This window comes from Orycteropus afer, unplaced genomic scaffold, assembly GCF_000298275.1.
Source record: "Orycteropus afer afer isolate SDZICR_OR568_19922 unplaced genomic scaffold, OryAfe1.0 scaffold00960, whole genome shotgun sequence".
Classification (NCBI taxonomy): domain Eukaryota; kingdom Metazoa; phylum Chordata; class Mammalia; order Tubulidentata; family Orycteropodidae; genus Orycteropus; species Orycteropus afer.
In genome coordinates, this window is record NW_006922547.1 from 126,939 (window position 1) to 134,572 (window position 7,634).

The window sequence follows — 7,634 nt, forward strand, 5'->3', positions numbered from 1 at the left end:
TAATCTTTGACAAAGGACTGAAGTCCATTAAATGGGGAAGAGATAGACATTTTAACAGATGGTGCTGGAAAAACCAGATACCAATTGGCTGGAAAATGAAACAAAAACCATACCTGACACCATAAAAACTAACTCCAGGTGGATCAAAGATTTAAATCTCAACCCTACAACTATAAATTTCATCAAAGACACAATAGGGGCAAACTTAGGGGCCCTAATTTATGACATAAAGAGACTATCAATTATAACCCAAGATGCACAAACAGCAGAAGATAAACTAGATGTTTGGGACCTTCTGAAAGTTAAACTCTATGTTCATCAGATGTCTTCTCCAGAAGAGCAAAAAGAACCTAGAGATCGGGAAAAAAATATTTGGCAAAGACATACTTGACAAGAGACATAACTCTAAAATTTATAGAAAACTCCAACACCTCAACATCAAAAAGACAAACAACCCAATTAAGAAATGGGCAGAAGACATGAACAGACACTTGACCATAGAAGATATTCAGGCAGCCAACAAACACATGAAGAAATGTTTGTGATCATTAGCCATTAGAGAGATACAAATCAAAACAACAAGAAACAATCTCACACCAGTATTAATAGCAAAGTTCAACAAGACAGAAAATAACAAATGCTGGAGAGAATGTGGAGAGAGCAGAACTCTCATACACTGCTGATAGGACTGTAAAATGATAGAACCACTGTGAAAATCAGTATGACAAATCCTTAAAATGTTGGAAATAGAAATACCATTTGACCTAGTAATCCCATTATGATGTATATATCCTAAAGAAGTGAGAGGCAGGACAAAAGCAGATGTATACACACTCATGTTCATCACAGCACTATTCTCAATAGGAAAGAGATGGAAACAACCTAAGAGCCCATCAAGCGAGGAATGGATGACAAACTGTGGTATGTAGGCACAACGGAATACTATGCAACCCTAAAGAATAATGTAGAATCTGCAAAACACTGCATAACATGGATGAACATGTAGGATATTATACTAAGTGAAATAAGTCAGTCACAGAAGGACAAATATGGTATTAGTCTGCTGTTGTAAAAAGTCAAGGAAAGGTTTATACATAGAAGGAAACTTTGTTGGTCCTCACAGGTGGGAGGGGAGCGGAAGGAAAATTTCTAGATAGGTTGAATAATAAAGATATATATAGCTATATAGATACAGAAAGCAAAGATTATTAGAGGTTACTAGGGAGAGGAGGGAGTAGGAAGGGGAAAGCTTTTGTTTGGGAGGCATTGAATTTATGCTAATAGGTGGTGGGATATTTTGGGAAAAGATAGCAATAATGGTGACACAACAGGAAAAAATGTCATCAATGTTCCTGAGCTGTGAATGTGGAAGTTGTTATGTTGGCAACTGTCTTGTTGTGTCTGTTTTCACCACAATAAAAGTAACAAAAGAAGAAGGAGGAGGAGGAGGGGGAATGGGTGGAAGAGGAGGAGGAGAAAAGAAAAGAAGGAAGGAAGGAAGGAAGGAGGGAAGGGAGGAAGGAAGGAAGGAAATAAGGAAGAAATACTATTTGATCCAGCCATCCCATTACTAGGTATATATCCTAAAGAAGTGAGAGGCAGGACCGGGGTAGATAGATGCACATCCATGTTTATCCCAGCAATATTCACAATAGCAAAGAGATGGAAACAACTTAAGTGTCCGTCAGTGAAGGAGCGGATAGCCAAAGTGCAGTACACACACACAATGGAAAGCTATGAAACACTAAAGGATAATGTAGAATCTGCAAAATGCCATATACAATGGATGAGCTTGGGGGACATTATGCTCAGTAGGGAAGTCAATCATAGAAGGACAAATATTGTATTAGTCTGCTATTGTTAAAGTCAAAAAAAAAAAAAAAGGTTTATACATGGAAAGAAACTTTCTTTGTTGTTTACCAGGGATGGGAGAGTCGGGGGGCGGGGGGGATTGCTGGATAGGATACATATATGTGTGTGCATAATTGTGCTCATGTGGAACTATACACAGACCAAGAGGCAGTTGTTCGAAGCAAACAAGGGGATGATGTGTGGTTTAAAATCAGGAAAAGTGCTGTCAGGGTTTTATGGTTTCACCATGCTTATTCAATCTGTATGCTGAGCAAATAATCAAAGAAGCTGGACAAATTGAGGGAAAACACTGGGTCAGGAGTGGAGGAAAACTCATTAACAACCTGTAAAATGCAAATATTTTCTTGCTTGCTGAAAGTGAAGAGGATTTGAAGCATTTGCTGATGAAGATCAAAGTACAGTCCTCAGTATGGACTATGCCTTAATATAAATAAAACAAAAATATCCACAATTGAACCAATAAGTGATATCATGGTAAATGGGGAAAAGATTGAAGTCAAGGATTTCATTTTGCTTGGATCCACAATCAATTTCCATGGAAGCAGACATCAAAATATCAAACTATGTATTGCATTGGTTAAATCTGTTGTGAAAGATCTCTTTAAGGTGTTACAAAGCAAAAATGTCATTTTGAGGACTAACGTGCACCTGACCCAAGTAATGATATGTTCCATCGCCTCATATGCATGCAAAAACTTAACAGTGAATAAGGAAGATCAAAGAAGAATCTATCCCTTTTAATTATGGTGTTGGTGAATAAAATTGAGTATACCATGGGCCACCAGAACAAACAAAACTGTCTTGAAACAAGTACAGCCAGAATGCTCCTTGGAAGCAAGGAGGGTGACTTCATCTCACACACTTTGGACATGTTACCAGGGTGGACCATTTCCTGGAGAAAGATATCATGCTTCATAAAGTACAGGGTCAATGGAAAAGAGAAATACCTTCTTTGATATATATTGGTACATTAGCTGCAAGAATGATTATGAGGATGGCACAGTAGCGAGCAGTGTTTCATTCTATTATGAATCAGAACTGATTCGTGAAAACTAACAACAATGGCGAAGGAAGTTGAGTATCTTCTCATATACTTGCTGGCTATTTTTTTATTCCCTTTGCTGAAATCTCCATTCAAGTTCATTGCCCAGGTTTTGATTATATATTGTTTTTTCTTGTTAAATTTTAGTAGTTATTTGTATATTCTGGATATTAAACAATTACCCAATATGTGATTCCAAAAATTTTCTCTCAGTCTATACATTGTCTCTTCACTTTGTTAGTGAAATCCTTTGGCATATAGTAGTTTTTAGTTATGAAGAGATGCATTGATCTTTTTGTGTTTTGTTGGTGGTGCCTTCAAAAATAAATATGAGAATTCACGATTGCAATCTAGGTCCCACCAATGGAAACAGAAAACAAGACATCAGATGACATATTGCACTGGGCAATTCTGCTGCAGAAAATCTCCTTAAAGGGCTGAAGAGCAAAGATGTCTCCTTGAAAACTAAGGTGCACATAACCCAAGCCATGGTATTTTCAATCGCTTCATATGCATGTGTGAGCTGGGAATGAATAAGGAAGACCAAAGAAGAATTGATGCTTTGAGTTATGGTGTTGGCGAAGAATGCTGAAAGTACCATGAACTGCCAGAATAACTAACAAATCTGTCTTGGAAGAAGTGCAGCTGGAATGCTCCTTGGAAGTGAGAATGGCCAGACTTCGTCTCACCTACTTTGGTCATGTTGTCAGAAGGAACTATTCCCTGGAGAAGGATGTCATACTTGGTAAAGTGGAGGGTCAGTGATAAAGAGGAAGGCCCTCAACAAGATGGATGACATAATGGCTGCAACGATGGGCTCAGGTACAGCAGGGATTGTGAGGCTGGCACAGGACTGGGCAGTGTTTAGTTCTATTGTACAAAGGGTCCCTGTTACTCACAGCAGACTCGATGGAACCTAAAAACAACATTTAGTATCTTGTCATCTGAAAATGGGATAATTTTACTTCTTTCTTCTCAAGTCAGATGCTCTTTATTTCTTTTTTCTTGACTAGTTGCTCTGGCACTTGAATGCTAACCAGAAGGCTGGTGGTTCAAACCCACCAGCCACTTCTCAGAAGAAAGATTGTGCAATCTACTTCCATAGTGTTACTGCCTCAAAATGCAAGAGGTTGCTATGAGTCAGATCCAACATGATGGCAATGAGTTTCTTTTCTTTTCTTTTCTTTTAATTGCTCTGCTTAGAACTTCTAGTACAATATTGAATAGCCATGATGACAGCAGGTATATCTTGTCTTGTTTGTGACCTAAAGGGGAAAGGTTTCAGTCTGTTTCTATTTACTATAATATTACATGTAGCTTTTCATAAATGCCCTCTATCAAGTTCAGGAACTTCCCTCCTATTCCTATTTTGTTTATTTTTTTTTATCAGGAAAGAGTGTTGCATTTTATCAAAATGGTTGAAATCATCATGGTGTCTCCCTGTCCTTTCTTCTATTGATGAGGTTTATTGCATCAATTGATTTTCTAATCTTGAACTGCTGTTGTACTTCTGGGACAAACCCTACTTTATCATAGTGGATAATCATTTTACTATGATTTTGGATTACATTTGCTAATATATTTTTTAAATATGCATTTTATTGGAATATAATTTATGTACAGTGAAATATACAAAACAAAAGTGAACATGGGTCAATGCTTTTTTTTTTTTTTTTTTCAGTGTTCCCTGCCCTCCTCTCCCACCACTGGCAACCAACAAAGAAAGTTTCCCTTCATATATAAACCTTTCCTTGACCCTCCACAACAATGAACTAATACTATGTTTGTCCTTCTATAATTCACTTATTTCACTCAGCATAATGTCCTCCAAGTTAATCCATGTCATGTGGTGTTTTGCAGATTCTACATTATTCTTTAGGGCTCTATAGCATCCCATTATGTGTATGTACCATAGCTTGGTCATCCACTCTTCCGTTGATGGGCACATAGGATGTTTCAATCTTTTTGCTATTGAAAATAGAGCTGTGATGAACATGGGTGTGCATATATCTGTTCCTGTCCTGGTTTTCACCTTTCTAGGATATATACCTAGTAATGGGATTGCTGGGTCAAATGGTATCTCCAATTCTAGCTTTCTAAGGAATCACTATACTGCTTTCTACAGTGGTTGTATGTATCACTTCACATTCCCACCAGCAGTGTATGAGAGTCCCAATCTCTCCACATCCCCACCAGCATTGATTATTCTCAGTCTTGTTGAACATTGCCATCAGTGCTTGGGTGAGATTGTATCTAGTTTTGATTTGCATCTCTCTGGTGATCGTGAGCATCTCTTCATGTATTAGCTGGCTACCTGACTATCTTCCTCAGTCTGTTCATGTCTTCTGCCCATTTTTCAATTGGATTGTTAATCCCTTTGCTGTTGAGGGGTTTGAATCTTCTAGAAATCATAAAGATAAATCCCTTGCCAGATATGTAATTATCGACAAGCATGAATTACTGCTGTCATTTTGTTATGTGCTTTTTCATGTGTTGATTGCCTTATTCCATATAATTTTCTGTGCTGAGCTCATTTTGTTTATGAATTGTGTTATCACTTTCTTCTTTGCTATTGTTTTACCATTTGTTAAATATCAGTGCTGATCCTCTTTTTTCATTTTGATGTGAAGTTTTATCATTTTTCTTTGAGGTTATCCTGTAATTTATAATTTTCTTCCCAATTTTACAACAGTTTATTCTATCTTGCAGTTGTCTTGACTTCCCTACAATTTAGAAGTTCTGTAAATGCACAATTTTTCGCTCTTTTTGGTTTGAAGTTATCCTCATTTGTCAATTGATGTCTCTGGTTCCCTGTTTACAATCTTGCGGGCTTATTTACTTTGGATACTTCTATAACTGGGTTGGTTTCTGGGTTGTGTTTTCATGTGTGTTAATGGTCAGCTGTTGTTTGCTGTTGTTGGTTCTCTGTCCAAAGGACTTCCTTTTGCATCTCTTGTAAGGATGATCTGGTTTTAACAAATTCCCTTACTTTCTACTTATCTGGAAATTTCCTAATTTCACCATCATATTTGAGGGACAATTTTCCTGGGTATTTAATTCTTGGTTGGAAATTTTTGTCTTTCAGGGTTTTTTATATACCATCCCATTGTCTTCTCACCTGCATGGTTTCTGCCAGGAAATCAGAGTTTAGTCTTATTGGTTGTCCTTTGTAGGTAACTTTTTGTTTTTCCCATGCTGCTTTCAGGATTCTTTTTTTTGTCTTTGGTTTTCTTGAGTTTGTTGATGATATGTCTTGGTGATTTTGTTTGGAGTCTATCCTTTTTGGGGTATATATTCTCATCTTTCATCATACCAGGAAAATTCTCTTCCAACAAATCTTTGACAATTTTTTCTGTGGTTTTATTTGTCTCTTCCTGTTCTGGAATTCTGAATTACATGTAGGTTATTCCTTATGATGGTATCCCACACCATTAGGATACCATTTTGTTTTGATCATTTTGTTTATTCATTTTGTTTTGATCTTTTTTTTTTCTGACTTATCCCTATCCAAAGAAGTATTAAGCTATTTGCCTTCAATCTTACTAATTCTGTCTTCCATTGATACAATCTACTCCTTTTCCCATTCAATGTGTTATCTATTTCTGAAAATTTAATATTAATCTGGATTTTTGTCTTTAGATTTTGTATCATTTCGAATTTTTCATTTATCTTGCATTTTGTTCTTGTATTGTTTTTTGAAATTGTTCTATGGTTTTCTCTGCATTTTCCTCAATTTTGTCAGTGTTTTCCATAATCTGTCTCTCAATTCATTGAAGCTACCTAAATATAATTCTTTTGAATTCCTTATCAGGGTTTCCCATGCTGTGTCTTCCACAGGGATGTGTTTTGGGTCTGTATTCTGGTACCTTGTTTCTCCTGGTTTATCTTGCTTCTTTGTGTGGACTGTGATGCTCTATTCTCTCTGAGGCATTGTGATGTTTTCTGTGTTTATATTTAATTGGTGATTATATGTTGGAGTGACTTGCCCACAGTGTTCATTTTTGTTTTGTTTTGTTTGTGTGTTATCTACATAAGGAGGGTATTGTGCTCTGCTCCCCTATTAGCTAGTTGGCAGCACTTATACACTCACCATCTGTCTCCTTTCCTGTTGTCAGCCTCCCATATATCCCTGGAGTACTTGGAAAATGGAGCCTATTCTTAGGTCCCTGGAATCTGAACAAGAATGCTGTTACTTTAAAATTCAAAATGGCTGCCACTTGTAAAGATTCAAAATGGCTGCACAATCGGTCACTTTAAATATCCAAAATGGCCACTGATTGTAAACAATCAAAATGGCTGCACCCTCTGGACAGCCAAAAGTCCACAGCTCAGGTTGTCTCCTTTCTTGCTGTTTCCCTTCCTAGTCATTGGCTACCAGCTCAGTCGTTCCTGTAGCGTTGGCCACCAGGACTGATCTTCAGGTCAATACTCAGGTTCCAACACCACTTGGAAATATTTGGGATGTTGGTCCCATCAGAGTGGCTGACAGTCCACTGTTCCTGTATTCACTGTTTTCATTCATATTTTTCCACTAATTGGTGCCTAATCCACTTCTGTATACTTTCTTTCAAAGGTCAGGGCTCCAGGATTATCTTCGGTATCTCTGTCAATTGGTTTCTCTTTTCTTTGTTGAAGAGGGTCTGTGTAGCTTGTCTGCCTATTCCTCCATCTTACTGGAAGTCCCCCTACATTTGCTAATATCTTTTTTTTTTTTTTTTTT